The following is a 21,607-nucleotide window of genomic DNA, read 5'->3' as shown; positions in this document are numbered from 1 at the left end:
TCATATTCCCTCATCACAGCCCCTCATAGCACACTCATCACAGCCCCTCATATCCCCTCATCACAGCCCCTCATGTCCCCCATCACAGACCCTCATATCCCCCTCATCACAGGCCCTCATATCCCCCATCACAACCCCTCATATCCCCCTCATATCCCCCCATCACAGCCCCTCATATCCCCCTCATCACAGCCCTCATATCCTTTCTTCACAGCCCCTCATATCCCCTCATTACAGCCCCTCATATCCCCTCTTCACAGCCCCTCATATCCCCATCATCACCTCCATCATATCCCCCTCATCACAGCCCCTCATATACCCTCATATACCCTCATCACAGCCCCTCATCACAGCCCCTCATATCCCCCATCACAGCCCCTGATATCCCCTCATCATAGCCCCTCATATCCCTGATCACAACCCCTCATATCCCCCCATCACAGCCCCTCATATCCCCTCATGATAGCCCTCATATCCACTCATCACAGCCCCTCCATCTCCCATCACTGACCCTCATGACAGCCCCTCATATCCCCCTCTTTACAGCCCTCCATCACAGCCCTCCACTATCACAGTCCCCCTCCATTACAGTCCCCCTCCATAGCAGCCCCCCTCTATCACAGTCCCCCTCCATCACAGTCCCACTCCATCACAGCCCCCCTCCATTACAGTCCCCCTCCATCACAGCCCCCTCCATTACAGTCCCCCTCCATCACAGTCCCCCTCTATCACAGTTCCCCTCTATCACAGTCCCCCTCCATCACAGCCCCCCTCCATCACAGGCCCCCTCCATTACAGTCCCCCTCCTTCACAGCCCCCCTCCATTACAGTCCCCCTCCATCACAGTCCCCCTCCATCACAGCCCCCTACATCACAGCCCCCTACCTCACAGTCCCCCTCCATCCCAGCCCCCCTCCATTACAGTCCCCCTCCATCACAGCCCCCTCCATCACAGTCCCCCTCCATCACAGTCCCCCTCCATCACAGCCCCCTACATCACAGCCCCCCTCTATCACAGTCCCCCTCCATCACAGCCCCCTCCATTACAGCCCCCTCCATCACAGCCCCCCTCTATCACAGTCCCCCTCTATCACAGTCCCCCTCCATTACAGTCCCCCTCCATCACAGCCCCCTCCATTACAGTCCCCCTCCATCACAGTCCCCCTCCATCACAGGCCCTCTCTATCACAGTCCCCCTCCATCCCAGCCCCCCTCCATTACAGTCCCCCTCCATCACAGCCCCCCTCCATCACAGCCCCCTACATCACAGCCCCCTACCTCACAGTCCCCCTCCTTCCCAGCCCCCCTCCATTACAGTCCCCCTCCATCACAGCCCCCCTCCATCACAGCCCCCTCCATCACAGTCCCCCTCCATCACAGCCCCCTACATCACAGCCCCCCTCTATCACAGTCCCCCTCCATCACAGCCCCCTCCATTACAGCCCCCTCCATCACAGCCCCCCTCTATCACAGTCCCCCTCTATCACAGTCCCCCTCCATTACAGTCCCCCTCCATCACAGCCCCCTCCATTACAGCCCCCTCCATCACAGCCCCCCTCTATCACAGTCCCCCTCTATCACAGTCCCCCTCCATCACAGTCCCCCTCCATCACAGCCCCCTCCATTACAGTCCCCCTCCATCACAGTCCCCCTCCATCACAGGCCCCCTCTATCACAGTCCCCCTCCATCCCAGCCCCCCTCCATTACAGTCCCCCTCCATCACAGCCCCCCTCCATCACAGCCCCCTACATCACAGCCCCCTACCTCACTGTCCCCCTCCATCCCAGCCCCCCTCCATTACAGTCCCCCTCCATCACAGCCCCCCTCCATCACAGCCCCCTCCGTCACAGTCCCCCTCCATCACAGTCCCCCTCCATCACAGCCCCCTACATCACAGCCCCCCTCTATCACAGTCCCCCTCCATCACAGCCCCCTCCATTACAGCCCCCTACATCACAGCCCCCCTCTATCACAGTCCCCCTCTATCACAGTCCCCCTCCATTACAGTCCCCCTCCATCACAGCCCCCTCCATTACAGCCCCCTCCATCACAGCCCCCCTCTATCACAGTCCCCCTCTATCACAGTCCCCCTCCATCACAGTCCCCCTCCATCACAGCCCCCTCCATTACAGTCCCCCTCCATCACAGTCCCCCTCCATCACAGGCCCCCTCTATCACAGTCCCCCTCCATCCCAGCCCCCCTCCATTACAGTCCCCCTCCATCACAGCCCCCCTCCATCACAGCCCCCTACATCACAGCCCCCTACCTCACTGTCCCCCTCCATCCCAGCCCCCCTCCATTACAGTCCCCCTCCATCACAGCCCCCCTCCATCACAGCCCCCTCCGTCACAGTCCCCCTCCATCACAGTCCCCCTCCATCACAGCCCCCTACATCACAGCCCCCCTCTATCACAGTCCCCCTCCATCACAGCCCCCTCCATTACAGCCCCCTACATCACAGCCCCCCTCTATCACAGTCCCCCTCTATCACAGTCCCCCTCCATTACAGTCCCCCTCCATCACAGCCCCCTCCATCACAGCCCCCCTCTATCACAGTCCCCCTCTATCACAGTCCCCCTCCATTACAGTCCCCCTCCATCACAGCCCCCTCCATTACAGCCCCCCTCTATCACAGTCCCTCCTGAGTGCTGCAGCGCACCTGCGCAGGCAGCTGTATTACAGTGACACAGTCTGCCCAGAGGCCGCTTTGCATGTCACTGGCCGCTGCCGGGTCAGGGCGCCCTCCTCTAGGTGGTGCCCTATTCAGCTGCGTAACCAGCAAATATGTAAAACATGCCCCGCCCCCTCCAGCGTAGGTCTCAGTTCAGCCAGCCCAGCACTGATCAGATCGGATTACCAAAGTGATGATCCGCGTCCAGTTACTAGGACAGCTGCTAGCCGCGGATCATCACTGATAATCTGATCGCTTCATCGCTCTATAGATGAGAGGGGAGGAGAGCGGCCCCTCCTCCCCATCCAGCAGGGACTCGAGCCTCCGGCCGGGTCCGGGACCTGTTCTTCCGGCATTGGCAGTGGCTCCAATTCTGTGGGGCCCGGTGGACACTGGCGGCAGGTGCAGTGGCTATGGACACATCAGTGGGTTCAGTGCAAGGAACCAGCTGCACCCCGCTAGTTCCGTCACTGCCTCGGTGTAAAAGGGGACATGGTTGGATTCCTGGGTGGAGTGACCTGGAAATGCACCCCAGGTAACTTGCAGGGTTTAACAGGGGAATGACCCGTGAGACCCTGCAGTGTAAATGGCATGATCCAAATCACGATGACCTGGAGCACGCCGTATGCCGTCCAATTGGCCAGCTTCAGTGGTGCTTAAAGATGACGTCATCTCCAAGCATCCACTTCCATGCCGGAAGAGCCGGGTCACTGCAGACCTGGCTCCTGGGTGAACGGCGCCAACTCAGGAATATCCTGGGTCTGCGCCAGCTAAATTCCGGGTCTGATTCGGTTTGGTGCCCTGTTCCAACCTCCGGGACAGACCCGGAATTTAGGTATTAAAGCAGAATTACTGATAGGACAGAGCAGGAGCGTTACCTACAGTATAAAACATGTCATTATCTGCAGCTCCTAATACGCACCTTGCTCATTGCTGGCAGGATCCACAGATCACCTGCAGCACCTACAGTATACCAGAGGTAAGTGCTGTACTATTCCCTCACTGTGCAGCACTGAGCCCCAGGCTGGGAGTGAGCAGGGACATCTTGAATTGACCCAGACAACTCCCATGGCCTGTGGGGCGCTTGTTAGATGTCACTTAGTTATTACTAACACATAAGACACGTGTCACATAATAGAAACAAACAAAAGGTGTAAACCTGAGCCAGCACGTGTCACTGTCCTGCCATATAGAGCGCAGGAGATATCAGCACACGCTTACCCCGGGGCACTTACTGGCATCTGCCCTGTGTGCTAACAATCCATCTGCTATTAGACCCCAGCGACACGCGTCTGCGACACCTATCTCATTTACCAAACAATGCTACACAGAACCCGATCCTGCGAGTTGCGGAGGACACTCTTCCCTTACTCAGGTGCGACTCGCGTTACAGCTCTGACCCTATTAAATATAAAGGTGACAAAACTGGGATGAGGCAATTGCGGCATTGTCTCTGGAAGTGTGCTGTCCCGAGGCGTATTCACTGTATACGGACTACACCATCTGCCCAGTATTCCGGGATAAATATTGCAGCGTGCTGTGTTGCCTATTGTTTCATTCGAGGTTCACGTAACGCCAAACACCAGACAAGTGGCGCAGAGAATCCTCTTCTAATATGTTTACTGCAAGTGACATCTTGTTACATATAAAGGCAAATTGGGGCTCATTTGAAACCCTAAAAGCAATATACAGTATAATGTATATGATATCAATAAACCTGAGACTTAGGGGCGTTGCGCCTGATTCAGAGCTGCACACTAATGCTGCCACCGCCGCTTTGTCTGTGTGCGCAGCTGCCAAGTGGAAATATGCAAATGTGGCAGCCGCCGGGAGATATATGGAGACGCCCACCTGCGGCATTGCCAATCCCAGCATCTGCGTAAAATGTCGCAGCATCTGTGTACACAGACATAGCATCGGTCACACATCCTGGGATTGTGCAGTCCTGAGTGAGCCCATGGTACCGCAGAATGGAGGTGGAAATTGAGACGTTGGAGCCATATTACTTGCTTACAGGGTGACGGTCGCAGGGTGAGACACGCCCTTTAAATGATTATACCACGACGGCGTTCCTTGTCGCCTCTCCACGTTACCACCCCCAAACGCTCCTGACTGTCGATCACATTGCAAATAGTCACTGTGAGCGACTACGCTAATGTACCGTGCCGCATGCAACGTGTGACTTAGACGCATGTGCAGATGGCTGATACAGATATGTCCTCTTGCAATTTCATGGCAAATTGTGGCACGCATGGAGCAACATTGGGGTCTGGCTTATAAACATTGGGGTCTGTGCTTATAAACATTGGGGTCTGCGCTTATAAACATTAGGGTCTGCGCTTATAAACATTGGGGTCTGAGCTTATAAACATGGGGGTCTGCGCTTTAACATTGGGGTCTGCGCTTATAAACATTGGGGCCTGCGCTTATAATCATTGGGGTCTGCGCTTTAACATTGGGGTCTGCGCTTATAAACATTGGGGCTTGCGCTTATAAACATGGGGTTCTGCGCTATAACATTGGGGTCTGCGCTTATAAACATTAGGATCTGCGCTTATAAACATTGGGGCCTGCGCTTATAATCATTGGGGTCTGCGCTTATAAACTTGAGGTCTGCGCTTATAACATTGGGGTCTGCGCTTATAAACATTGGGGTCTGCGCTTATAAACTTGAGGTCTGCGCTTATAACATTGGGGTCTGCGCTTATAAACATTGGGGTCTGGCTTATAAAAATTGGGGGTCTGCGCTTATAAACATGGGGGTCTGCGCTTTAACATTGGGGTCTGCGCTTATAAACATTGGGGTCTGCGCTTATAAACATTGAGGTCTGGCTTATAAACATTGGGGTCTGCGCTTTAACATTGGGGTCTGCGCTTATAACATTGGGGTCTGCGCTTATAAACATTGGGGTCTGGCTTATAAACATTGGGGTCTACGCTTATAAACATTGGGGGTCTGCGCTTGTAAACATGGGGGTCTGCACTTTAACATTGGGGTCTGCGCTTATAAACATTGGGGTCTGAGCTTATAAACATTGAGGTCTGGCTTATAAACATTGGGGTCTGCGCTTTAACATTGGGGTCTGCGCTTATAAACATTGGGGGTCTGCGCTTATAAACATGGGGGTCTGCGCTTTAACATTGGGGTCTGCGCTTATAATCATTGGGGTCTGCGCTTATAAACTTGAGGTCTGCGCTTATAACATTGGGGTCTGCGCTTATAAACATTGGGGTCTGGCTTATAAACATTGGGGTCTGCGCTTATAAACATTGGGGGTCAGCGCTTATAAACATGGGGGTCTGCGTTTAACATTGGGGTCTGCGCTTATAAACATTGAGGTCTGGCTTATAAACATTGGGGTCTGCGCTTTAACATTGGGGTCTGCGCTTATAAACATTGGGGTCTGGCTTATAAACATTGGGGTCTGCGCTTATAAACATGGGGGTCTGCGTTTTAACATTGGGGTCTGCGCTTATAAACATTGGGGGCTGCGCTTATAAACATTGGGGTTCAATGAGTTGCAGGGACACAAACCATCTATCAACTGAGGGTCTCATCTGTGTACATCACTTCATTGTACTTATCCATAACTATAATATATAACGATAACGACACGGACACAAATGATTTGGCAGAATAATTATGTCTGCTATTTATTTACAGACTGCAAATGGTCTGGTGTAAAGAAAGGTCGGTCAGCGTAATCCACAATGGCCAACCGAGGCGTCCATAGCAGATGGAAACCGCCCACGGTGCATCAACACCCCCTAAACAGAGGGAACCACTCAGCCTTCTATCCTGACATCAGGGTACTGCAGCCAATGAGAGTGCGTGCAACATAAACATGTCCAACTTGCATCAGGCCTGGTGACCAGCCGTTCTTTCCCGCCACGGCGAGAATCTGATTACAGAACCGCCGCACTGCCACCATACCCAGCTACACCACCATGGCAATAACCCTAAAATAATAGAAAGCCCCTCCTCCGATAATCAGTTCTAAACAAATAAGAAAAACTAAACCTAATGGATGCATGATGCACAAAATAGCCCCCATTGGCAGCACAAATCTTGCCTCAGCCACATACACTTTCTTTCTGGCCTCATCAGTCCAGCACACCCCGCCACACCCCACCACACCAGCCTGAGAACAATACACCCCCATACCGACCCATATCATCAATCACTGAACACTACCACACACCCCGCCACACCAGCCCGGGAACAATACACCCCCACACCAACCCAGATCATCCATCGCTGAACACTCCAGCACACCCCGCCACACCAGCCTGGGAACAATACACCCCCACACCGACACATATCATCAATCACTGCACACTCCTGCACACCCCGCCACACCAGGCTGGAAACAATTCACCCCCACACCGACCCAGATCATCAATCAATGAACACTCCCGCACACCCCGCCACACCAGCCTGGGAACAATACACCCCCACACCGACACATATCATCAATCGCTGAACACTCAAGCACACCCCGCAACACCAGCCTGAGAACAATACACCCGACCCAGATAATCAATCCCTCACACCCGCACACCCCGCCACACAAGCCCGGGAACAATACACCCCCACACTGACACATATCATCAATCGCTGAACACTCCCGCACACCACGCAACACCAGCCCGGGAACAATACACCCCAACACCGACACATATAACCAATCGATGAACACTCCTGCACACCCCGCCACACCAGCCTGGGAACAATACACCCCCAAAACGACCCATGTCATCAATCACTGAACACTTCCGCGCAGCCAGCACACCCCGTCACCCAAGCCTGGAAACAATACACCCCCACACCGACCCAAATCATCAATTGCTGAACACTCCAGCACACTCCGCCACACCATCCTGGGAACAATACACCCCCACACCGACCCATATCATCAATCGCTGGACACTCCCGCACACTCCCGCACACTCCGCCACACCAGCCTGGGAACAATACACCCCCACACCGAGCCATATCATCAATCACTGAACACTCCTGCACACCCCGCCACACCAGCCTGGGAACAATACACCCCCACACCAACACATATCATCAATCGCTGAACACTCCCGCACACCCCGCCACACCAGCCTGAGAACAATACACCCCCACACCGACCCAGATCATCAATCCTTCACACCAGCACACCCCGCCACCCCAGCCCGGGAACAATACACCCCCACACCGACACATATCATCAATCGCTGAACACTCCCGCACACCGCGCCACACCAGCCCGGGAACTATACACCCCCACACCGACACATATAATCAATCGCTGAAAACTCCTGCACACCCAGCCACACCAGCCTGGGAACAATACACCCCCACACCGACACATATCATCAATCACTGAACACTCCCGCACACCCAGCACACCCCGTCACACCAGTATGGAAACAATACACCCCCACACTGACCCAAATCATCAATCGCTGAACACTCCCGCACACCTCGCCACACCAGCCTGGGAACAATACACCCCCACATCGACCCAAATCATCAATCGCTGAACACTCCCGCACACTCAGCCACACCATCCAGGGAACAATACACCCCCACACCGACCCATATCATGAATCGCTGAACACTCCCGCACACTCCGCCACACCAGCCTGGGAACAATACACCCCCACACCGACCCATATCATCAATCGCTGAACACTCCCGCACACCCCGCCACACCAGCCTGGGAAAAATACACCCCCACACGACCCATATTATCAATCGCTGAACACTCCCGCACACCCCGCCACACCAGCCTGGGAAGAATACACCCCCACACTGACCCATATCATCAATCGATGAACACTCCCGCACACCCCACCACACCAGCCTGGGAACTATACACCCCCACACCGACCCATTTCATCAATCGCTGAACACTCCCGCACACCCCGTTACACCAGCCTGGGAACAATACACCCCCACACTGACCAATATCATCAATTGCTGAACACTCCCACACACCCCGCCACACCAGCCTGGGAACAATACACCCCCACACCGACCCATATCATCAATCGCTGAACACTCCCGCACACTCCCGCACACTCCGCCACACCAGCCTGGGAACAATGCACCCCCACACCGACCCATATCATCAATCGCTGAACACTCCCGCACACCCCGCCACACAAGCCCGGGAACAATACACCCCCACACCGACCCATATCATCAATCGCTTAACACTCCCGCACACCCCGCCACACCAGCCTGGGAACAATACACCCCCACACCGACCCATATCATCAATCGCTGAACACTCCCACACACCCCGCCACACCAGCCTGAGAACAATACAACCCCACAACGACCCATATCATCAATCGCTGAACACTCCCACACACCCCACCACACCAGCCTGGGAACAATACACCCCCACACCGACCCATATCATCAATCGCTGAACACTCTCGCACACCCTGCCACACCAACCTGAGAACAATACACCCCCACACAAACCCAGATCATCAATCCATCACACCCCGCACACCCCGCCACACCAGCCCGGGAACAATACAGCCCCACACTGAACCATATCATCAATCACTGAACACTCCTGCACACCCCACCACACCAGCCTGGGAACAATACACCCCCACCCCGGCACATATCATCAATCGCTGAACACTCCCGCACACCCCGCCACACCAGCCTGGGAACAATACACCCCCACACCGACCCATATCATCAATCGCTGAACACTCCTGCACACCCCGCCACACCAGCCTGGGAACAATACACCCCCACACCGACCCATATCATCAATCACTGAACACTCCCGCAAACCCCGCCACACCAGCCTGGGAACAATACACCACCACACCGACCCATATCATCAATCGCTGAATACTCCCGCACACCCCGTCACAGCAGTCCGGGAACAATACACCCCCACACCGACCCATATCATCAATCGCTGAACACTCCCGCACACCCCGCCACACCAGCCTGGGAACATTACACCCCCACACCGACCCATATCATCAATCGCTGAACACTCCCGCACACCCCGCCACACCAGCCTGGGAACAATACACGCCCACCTTGACCCAGATCATCAATCGCTGAACACTCCAACACACCTCGCCACAACAGCCTGGGAACAATACACCCCCACACCGACCCATATCATCAATCCCTGACACTCCCGCACACCCCGCCACACCAGCCTGGGAACAATACACCCCCACACCGACCCATATCATCAATCACTGAACACTCCCGCACACTCCAGCATACTCCGCCACACCAGCCTGGGAACAATGCACCCCCACACCGACCCACATCGTCAATCGCTGAACACTCCCGCACACCCCGCCACACAAGCCCGGGAACAATACACCCCCACACCGACCCATATCATCAATCGCTGAACACTCACGCACACCCCGCCACACCAGCCTGGGAACAAAACACCCCCACACTGACCCATATCATCAATCGCTGAACACTCCCGCACTCCCTGCACACCCCGTCACACCAGCCTGCGAACAATACACCCCCACACCGACCCATATCATCAATCGCTGAACACACCCACACACCCCGCCACGCCAGCCTGAGAACAATGCAACCCCACAACGACCCATATCATCAATCGCTGAACACTCCCGCACACCCCACCACACCAGCCTGGGAACAATACACCCCCACACCGACCCATATCATCAATCGCTGAACACTCCCGCACACCCTGCCACACCAGCCTGGGAACAATACACCCCCACACCGACCCATATCATCAATCGCTGAACACTCCCACACACCCCGCCACACCAGCCTGGGAACAATACACCCCCACACCGACCCATATCATCAATCGCTGAACACTCCTGCACACCCCGCCACACCAGCCTGGGAACAATACACCCCCACACCGACCCATATCATCAATCACTGAACACTCCCGCAAACCCCGCCACACCAGCCTGGGAACAATACACCACCACACCGACCCATATCATCAATCGCTGAATACTCCCGCACACCCCGTCACAGCAGTCCGGGAACAATACACCCCCACACCGACCCATATCATCAATCGCTGAACACTCCCGCACACCCCGCCACACCAGCCTGGGAACATTACACCCCCACACCGACCCATATCATCAATCGCTGAACACTCCCGCACACCCCGCCACACCAGCCTGGGAACAATACACGCCCACCTTGACCCAGATCATCAATCGCTGAACACTCCAACACACCTCGCCACAACAGCCTGGGAACAATACACCCCCACACCGACCCATATCATCAATCCCTGACACTCCCGCACACCCCGCCACACCAGCCTGGGAACAATACACCCCCACACCGACCCATATCATCAATCACTGAACACTCCCGCACACTCCAGCATACTCCGCCACACCAGCCTGGGAACAATGCACCCCCACACCGACCCACATCGTCAATCGCTGAACACTCCCGCACACCCCGCCACACAAGCCCGGGAACAATACACCCCCACACCGACCCATATCATCAATCGCTGAACACTCACGCACACCCCGCCACACCAGCCTGGGAACAAAACACCCCCACACTGACCCATATCATCAATCGCTGAACACTCCCGCACTCCCTGCACACCCCGTCACACCAGCCTGCGAACAATACACCCCCACACCGACCCATATCATCAATCGCTGAACACTCCCACACACCCCGCCACGCCAGCCTGAGAACAATGCAACCCCACAACGACCCATATCATCAATCGCTGAACACTCCCGCACACCCCACCACACCAGCCTGGGAACAATACACCCCCACACCGACCCATATCATCAATCGCTGAACACTCCCGCACACCCTGCCACACCAGCCTGAGAACAATACACCCCCACACCGACACAGATCATAAATCCATCACACCCCGCACACCCCGCCACACCAGCCCGGGAACAATACACCCCCACACCGACCCATATCATCAATCGCTGAACACTCCCGCACACCCCACCACACCAGCCTGGGAACAATACACCCCCTCACCGAACCATATCAATCACTGAACACTCCTGCACACCCCGCCACAACAACCAGGGAACATTACACCCCCACACCGACCCATATCATCAATTGCTGAACACTACCACACACCTCGCCACACCAGCCTGAGAACAATACACCCCCACACCGACCCAGATCATCAATCCATCACACCCCGCACACCCCGCCACACCAGCCCGGGAACAATACACCCCCACTCCGACCCATATCATCAATCACTGAACACTCCTGCACACCCCGCCACACCAGCCTGGTAACAATACACCCCCACACCGGCACATATCATCAATCACTGAACACTCCCGCACACCCCGCCACAGCAGCCTGGGAACAATACACCCCCACACCGACCCATATCATCAATCGCTGAACACTCCCGCACACCCCGCCACACCAGCCTGGGAACAATACACCCCCACACCGAACCATATTAATCACTGAACACTCCCGCACACCCCGCCACAACAACCTGGGAACATTACACCCCCACACCGACCCATATCATCAATCGCTGAACACTCCCGCACACCTCGCCACAACAGCCTGGGAACAATACACCCCCACACCGACCCATATCATCAATCGCTGAACACTCCTGCACACCCCGCCACACCTGCCTGGGAACAATACACCCCCACACCGACCCATATCATCAATCGCTGAATACTTCCGCACACCCCGCCACACCAGTCCGGGAACAATACACCCCCACACCGATTAATATCATCAATCGCTGAACACTAACGCACACCCCGCCACACCAGCCTGGGAACAATACACCCCCACACCGACCCATATCAATCACTGAACACTCCCGCACATCCCGCCACAACAACCTGGGAACAATACAATACTCACTCCCGCACACACTGATCCAGATCATCAATCGCTGAACACTCCCGCACACCTCGCCACAACAGCCTGGGAACAATACAATACTCACTCACGCACACCACGCCACACCTGCCTGGGAACAATACACCCCCACACCGACCCATATCATCAATCGCTGAATACTCCCGCACACCCCGCCACACCAGCCTGGGAACAATACACCCCCACACTGACCCAGATCATCAATCGCTGAACACTCCCGCATACCCCACCACACCAGCCCTGGAACAATACACCCCCACACCGAGCCATATCATCAATCACTGAACACTCCCGCACACCCTGCACACCAGCCTGGGAACAATACATCCCCACACCGACCCATATCATCAATCGCTGAACACTCCTGCACACCCCGCCACACCAGCCTGGGAACAATACACCCCCACACTGATCCAGATCATCAATCGCTGAACACTCCCGCACACCCCGCCACACCAGCCCGGGAACAATACACCCCCACACCGAGCCATATCATCAATCACTGAACACTCCCGCACACCCTGCACACCAGCCTGGGAACAATACACCCCAACACCGACCCATATCATCAATCGCTGAACACTCCTGCACACCCCGCCACACCAGCCTTGGAACAATACACCCTCACACTGACCCATATCATCAATCACTGAACACTCCCGCAAACCCCGCCACACCAGCCTGGGAACAATACACCACCACAACGACCCATATCATCAATCGCTGAATACTCCTGCACACCCCGTCACACCAGTCCGGGAACAATACACCCCCACACCGACCCATATCATCAATCGCTGAATACCCCGCACACCCCGCCACTCCAGCCCGGGAACAATACACCCCCACACCGACACATATCATCAATCGCTGAATACTCCCGCACACCCCTCCACACCAGCCTGGGAACAATACACCCCCACACTGACCCAGATCATCAATCGCTGAACACTCCCGCACACCCTGCACACCAGCCTGGGAACAATACACCCCCACACCGACCCATATCATCAATCACTGAACACTCCCGCACACTCCAGCATACTCCGCCACACCAGCCTGGGAACAATGCACCCCCACACCGACCCACATCGTCAATCGCTGAACACTCCCGCACACCCCGCCACACAAGCCCGGGAACAATACACCCCCACACCGACCCATATCATCAATCGCTGAACACTCACGCACACCCCGCCACACCAGCCTGGGAACAAAACACCCCCACACTGACCCATATCATCAATCGCTGAACACTCCCGCACTCCCTGCACACCCCGTCACACCAGCCTGCGAACAATACACCCCCACACCGACCCATATCATCAATCGCTGAACACTCCCACACACCCCGCCACGCCAGCCTGAGAACAATGCAACCCCACAACGACCCATATCATCAATCGCTGAACACTCCCGCACACCCCACCACACCAGCCTGGGAACAATACACCCCCACACCGACCCATATCATCAATCGCTGAACACTCCCGCACACCCTGCCACACCAGCCTGAGAACAATACACCCCCACACCGACACAGATCATAAATCCATCACACCCCGCACACCCCGCCACACCAGCCCGGGAACAATACACCCCCACACCGACCCATATCATCAATCGCTGAACACTCCCGCACACCCCACCACACCAGCCTGGGAACAATACACCCCCTCACCGAACCATATCAATCACTGAACACTCCTGCACACCCCGCCACAACAACCAGGGAACATTACACCCCCACACCGACCCATATCATCAATTGCTGAACACTACCACACACCTCGCCACACCAGCCTGAGAACAATACACCCCCACACCGACCCAGATCATCAATCCATCACACCCCGCACACCCCGCCACACCAGCCCGGGAACAATACACCCCCACTCCGACCCATATCATCAATCACTGAACACTCCTGCACACCCCGCCACACCAGCCTGGTAACAATACACCCCCACACCGGCACATATCATCAATCACTGAACACTCCCGCACACCCCGCCACAGCAGCCTGGGAACAATACACCCCCACACCGACCCATATCATCAATCGCTGAACACTCCCGCACACCCCGCCACACCAGCCTGGGAACAATACACCCCCACACCGAACCATATTAATCACTGAACACTCCCGCACACCCCGCCACAACAACCTGGGAACATTACACCCCCACACCGACCCATATCATCAATCGCTGAACACTCCCGCACACCTCGCCACAACAGCCTGGGAACAATACACCCCCACACCGACCCATATCATCAATCGCTGAACACTCCTGCACACCCCGCCACACCTGCCTGGGAACAATACACCCCCACACCGACCCATATCATCAATCGCTGAATACTTCCGCACACCCCGCCACACCAGTCCGGGAACAATACACCCCCACACCGATTAATATCATCAATCGCTGAACACTAACGCACACCCCGCCACACCAGCCTGGGAACAATACACCCCCACACCGACCCATATCAATCACTGAACACTCCCGCACATCCCGCCACAACAACCTGGGAACAATACAATACTCACTCCCGCACACACTGATCCAGATCATCAATCGCTGAACACTCCCGCACACCTCGCCACAACAGCCTGGGAACAATACAATACTCACTCACGCACACCACGCCACACCTGCCTGGGAACAATACACCCCCACACCGACCCATATCATCAATCGCTGAATACTCCCGCACACCCCGCCACACCAGCCTGGGAACAATACACCCCCACACTGACCCAGATCATCAATCGCTGAACACTCCCGCATACCCCACCACACCAGCCCTGGAACAATACACCCCCACACCGAGCCATATCATCAATCACTGAACACTCCCGCACACCCTGCACACCAGCCTGGGAACAATACATCCCCACACCGACCCATATCATCAATCGCTGAACACTCCTGCACACCCCGCCACACCAGCCTGGGAACAATACACCCCCACACTGATCCAGATCATCAATCGCTGAACACTCCCGCACACCCCGCCACACCAGCCCGGGAACAATACACCCCCACACCGAGCCATATCATCAATCACTGAACACTCCCGCACACCCTGCACACCAGCCTGGGAACAATACACCCCAACACCGACCCATATCATCAATCGCTGAACACTCCTGCACACCCCGCCACACCAGCCTTGGAACAATACACCCTCACACTGACCCATATCATCAATCACTGAACACTCCCGCAAACCCCGCCACACCAGCCTGGGAACAATACACCACCACAACGACCCATATCATCAATCGCTGAATACTCCTGCACACCCCGTCACACCAGTCCGGGAACAATACACCCCCACACCGACCCATATCATCAATCGCTGAATACCCCGCACACCCCGCCACTCCAGCCCGGGAACAATACACCCCCACACCGACACATATCATCAATCGCTGAATACTCCCGCACACCCCTCCACACCAGCCTGGGAACAATACACCCCCACACTGACCCAGATCATCAATCGCTGAACACTCCCGCACACCCTGCACACCAGCCTGGGAACAATACACCCCCACACCGACCCATATCATCAATCGCTGAACACTCCAGCACACCCCGCCACACCAGCCTGGGAACAATACACCCCCACACCGACCCATATCATCAATCACTGAACACTCCTGCAAACCCCGCCACACCAGCCTGGGAACAATACACCACCACACCGACCCATATCATCAATCGCTTAATACTCCCGCACACCCCGTCACACCAGTCCGGGAACAATACACCCTCACACCGACCCATATCATCAATCGCTGAACACTCCCACACACCCTGTCACACCAGCCTGGGAACAATACACCCCCACACCGACCCATATCATCAATCGCTGAACACTCCCACACACCCCGCCACACCAGCCTGGGAACAATTCACCCCCATACCGACCCATATCATCAATCCTTCACACCCCGCACACCCCGCCACACCAGCCTGGGAACAATACACCCCCACACCGACCCATATCATCAATCCCTCACACCCCGCACACCCCTCCACACCAGCCTGGGAACAATACACCCCCACACCGACCCATATCATCAATCCCTCACACCCCGCACACCCCGCCATACCAGCCCGGGAACAATACACCCCCACACCGACACATATCATCAATCGCTGAACACTCCCGCACACCCCTCCACACCAGCCTGGGAACAATACACCCCCACACCGACCCCAATCATCAATCGCTGAACACTCCCGCACACCCCGCCACACCAGCCTGGGAACAATACACCCCCACACCGACCCAGATCATCCATCGCTGAACACTCCCGCACACCTTGCCACACCAGCCTGGGAACAATACACCCCCACACCGACCAATATCATCAATCACTGAACATTCCCGCAAACCCCGCCACTCCAGCCTGGGAACAATACACGCCCACACCGACCCATATCATCAATCGCTGAATACTCCCACACACCTCGCCACACCAGCCTGGGAACAATACACCCCCATACCGACACATATCATCAATCGCTGAACACTCCCGCACACCCCGCCACACCAGCCTGGGATGAATACACCCCCACACTAACCCATATCATCAATCACTGAATACTCCCGCACACCCCGCCACACCTGTCCGGGAACAATACACCCCCACACCGACCCATATCATCAATCGCTGAACCCTAACGCACACCCCGGCACACCAGCCCAGGAACAATACACCCCCACACCGACCCATATCATCAATCGCTGAACACTCCCGCACACCCCGCCACACCAGCCTGGGAACAATACACCCCCACACCGACTCATATCATCAATCCCTCACACCCCGCACACCCCGCCACACCAGCCTGGGAACAATACACCCCCACACTAACCCATATCATCAATCACTGAATACTCCCGCACACCCCGCCACACCAGTCCGGGAACAATACACCCCCACACCGACCCATATCATCAATCGCTGAACAGTAATGCACACCCCGGCACACCAGCCCGGGAACAATACACCCCCACACCGACCCATATCATCAATCGCTGAACACTCCCGCACACCCCGCCACACCAGTCCGGGAACAATACACCCCCACACCGACCCATATCATCAATCGCTGAACACTCCCGCACACCCCGCCACACCAGCCCGGGGGCAACACACATCCCCACACCGACCCATATCATCAATCGCTGAACACTCCCGCATACCCCGCCACACCAGCCTGGGAACAATACACCCCCACACCGACCCATATCATCAATCCCTCCCACCCCACACACCCCGCCACACCAGCCTGGGAACAATACACCCCCACACTGACCCATATCATCAATAATGGAGCAGCGTAATTCCAAAGATGTCCTCTTCCCAAGATCTTCCCAAATGGATGACCAACACCTTAAGAACACCAAAACGCCCCACTAACTCCAACAATCTTGCTCTAAAAGAAAGCTGAAGTCTAGCCCTAAAGCCAAGCCACAACCGTCTGCACCCAGAAACACAGGAGCCCCATCGGAAGGCAGAATCTGTGCAGCCCAGATTAAAAATGTGATTCTTCTGTTCCTACTAATTTACACATTTAAAACAAAATATCTGCCAGTCCTTTCTCTCATCCATTAAACCCCAACGTGGTTAAACGGGATCGTTTTGTGGCATTTTGTATGTTTTAATGTGTGGACAGGACTCATGCGCAGAGGGACTATTACGTTATAAACCCGGAAGTCTTTCTATGGATAAGGACAGCGCTTATCGTGAGAGCTGTCCTTTGAGACTTTACTCGCCAATCTTTATGCATACCGGCGTTATACATGCGTGCGATGAGTGGCTGGAGGCTTGATGCTCCCCTCCATGTATCATTTCCTTACAAGCCACATGTGAACAACACACAAGTGCATTGCTAGATGTGTAGTTTATGTGATCCCATATATGGTATATAAGTATGTTCGGTGTAAGGTGCCTAACTGTCCCGGTTCAGCAGGTACTCAGCTATCAGCTAGTATTAACGCTACCAGTGTAATAGAAGCAGAGTGTAATGCACAGTGGTGTTTACCAGGGACCCTCATAAGGAGGTTTGGACTTCACTGCGCCCTGTACACAAGTTGCTGCCATCATTCCTGGTTTCTGGCGTTATAGGCTGGTGGTGAGCAAGCGCAGTATGTTCACGGATGCGCCACAGCCATAATACAGAGGGAAGTTAGGGAGAAGTAAGAGGTTATACATGGAGAGGTCAAGGATCAGCCACAAGGATAATGTAGAGAGGAGTCAGGGACCAGCCAGAGGTCATACAGAGAGGTCACAGATCAGCCACAGGGATAATGTAGAGAGGAGTCAGGGACCAGCCAGAGGTCACACAGAGAGGTCACAGATCAGCCACAGGGATAATGTAGAGAGGAGTCAGGGACCAGCCAGAGGTCACACAGAGAGGTCACGGATCAGTCACAGGGATAATGTAGAGAGGAGTCAGGGACCAGCCAGAGGTCATACAGAGAGGTCACGGATCAGCCACAGGGATAATGTAGAGAGGAGTCAGGGACCAGCCAGAGGTCATACAGAGGTCATGGATCAGCCACAGGGATAATGTAGAGAGGAGTCAGGGACCAGCCAGAGGTCATACAGAGGTCATGGATCAGCCACAGGGATAATGTAGAGAGGAGTCAGGGACCAGCCAGAGGTCATACAGAGGTCATGGATCAGCCACAGGGATAATGTAGAGAGGAGTCAGGGACCAGCCAGAGGTCATACAGAGGTCATGGATCAGCCACAGGGATAATGTAGGGAGGGGTCAGGGAGCAGCCAGAGGTCACACAGAGGTCACGGATCAGCCACAGGGATAATGTAGAGAGGGGTCAGGGACCAGCCAGAGGTCATACAGAGGTCATGGATCAGCCACAGGGATAATGTAGGGAAGGGTCAGGGAGCAGCCAGAGGTCACGGATCAGCCACAGGGATAATGTAGAGAGGGGTCAGGGACCAGCCAGAGGTCATACCAGCAGTGAAGTCCAAACCTCCTTATGAGGGTCCCTGGTAAACATGGATCAGCCACAGGGATAATGTAGGGAGGGGTCAGGGAGCAGCCAGAGGTCACACAGAGGTCACGGATCAGCCACAGGGATAATGTAGAGAGGGGTCAGGGACCAGCCAGAGGTCATACAGAGGTCATGGATCAGCCACAGGGATAATGTAGGGAGGGGTCAGGGAGCAGCCAGAGGTCACACAGAGGTCACGGATCAGCCACAGGGATAATGTAGAGAGGGGTTAGGGACCAGCCAAAGGTCATACAGAGGTCACGGATCAGCCACAGGGATAATGTAGAGGAGACTTAGGGACCAGCCTGAGGTCACACATAGTGAGGTCACAGATCAGCCACAGGAATAATGTAGAGAGGAGTCAGGGACCAGCCAGAGGTCACACAGAGAGGTCACGGATCAGCTACAGGTATAATGGAGAGAGGAGTCAGGGACCAGTCAGAGGTCATACAGAGGTCACAGATCAGCCACAGGGATAATGTAGAGAGGAGTCAGGGACCAGCCAGAGGTCACACAGAGAGGTCACGGATCATCCACAGGGATAATGTAGAGGAGACTTAGGGACCAGCCAGAGGTCACACAGAGGTCACAGATCAGCCACAGGGATAATGTAGAGAGGAGTCAGGGACCAGCCAGAGGTCATACAGAGGTCATGGATCAGCCACAGGGATAATGTAGAGAGGAGTCAGGGACCAGCCAGAGGTCACACAGAGAGGTCACAGATTAGCCACAGGGATAATGTAGAGAGGAGTCAGGGACCAGCCAGAGGTCACACAGAGAGGTCACGGATCAGCCACAGGGATAATGTAGAGCAGAGTCAGGGACCAGCCAGAGGTCACACATAGTGAGGTCACGGATCAGCCACAAGAATAATGTAGAGAGGAGTCAAGGACCAGCCAGAGGTCACATGGAGAGGTCACGGATCAGCCACAGGGATAATGTAGAGCAGAGACAGGGACCAGCCAGAGGTCATACAGAGGTCATGGATCAGCCACACGGATAATGTAGAGCAGAGTCAGGGACCAGCCAGAGGTCACACATAGTGAGGTCACAGATCAGCCACAGAGATAATGTAGAGCAGAGTCAGGGACCAGCCAGAGGTCATACAGAGGTCATGGATCAGCCACAGGGATAATGTAGAGAGGAGTCAGGGACCAGCCAGAGGTCACACAGAGAAGTCACAGATCAGCCACAGGGATAATGTAGAGAGGAGTCAGGGACCAGCCAGAGGTCATACAGAGGTCATGGATCAGCCACAGGGATAATGTAGAGAGGAGTCAGGGACCAGCCAGAGGTCACACAGAGAGGTCACGGATCAGCCACAGGGATAATGTAGAGAGGAGTCAGGGACCAGCCAGAGGTCATACAGAGGTCATGGATCAGCCACAGGGATAATGTAGAGAGGAGTCAGGGACCAGCCAGAGGTCACACAGAGAGGTCATGGATCAGCCTCAGGGATAATGTAGAGAGGAGTCAGGGACCAGCCAGAGGTCACACAGAGAGGTCACGGATCAGCCACAGGGATAATGTAGAGAGGAGTCAGGGACCAGCCAGAGGTCATACAGAGGTCATGGATCAGCCACAGGGATAATGTAGAGAGGGGTCAGGGACCAGCCAGAGGTCATACAGAGGTCATGGATCAGCCACAGGGATAATGTAGGGAAGGGTCAGGGAGCAGCCAGAGGTCACGGATCAGCCACAGGGATAATGTAGAGAGGGGTCAGGGACCAGCCAGAGGTCATACCAGCAGTGAAGTCCAAACCTCCTTATGAGGGTCCCTGGTAAACATGGATCAGCCACAGGGATAATGTAGGGAGGGGTCAGGGAGCAGCCAGAGGTCACACAGAGGTCACGGATCAGCCACAGGGATAATGTAGAGAGGGGTCAGGGACCAGCCAGAGGTCATACAGAGGTCATGGATCAGCCACAGGGATAATGTAGGGAGGGGTCAGGGAGCAG

This window comes from Taudactylus pleione, unplaced genomic scaffold (assembly GCF_031769625.1).
Source record: "Taudactylus pleione unplaced genomic scaffold, aTauple2 ptg000646l, whole genome shotgun sequence".
Lineage (NCBI taxonomy): Eukaryota > Metazoa > Chordata > Amphibia > Anura > Myobatrachidae > Taudactylus > Taudactylus pleione.
This window is presented reverse-complemented; position numbering follows the sequence as displayed.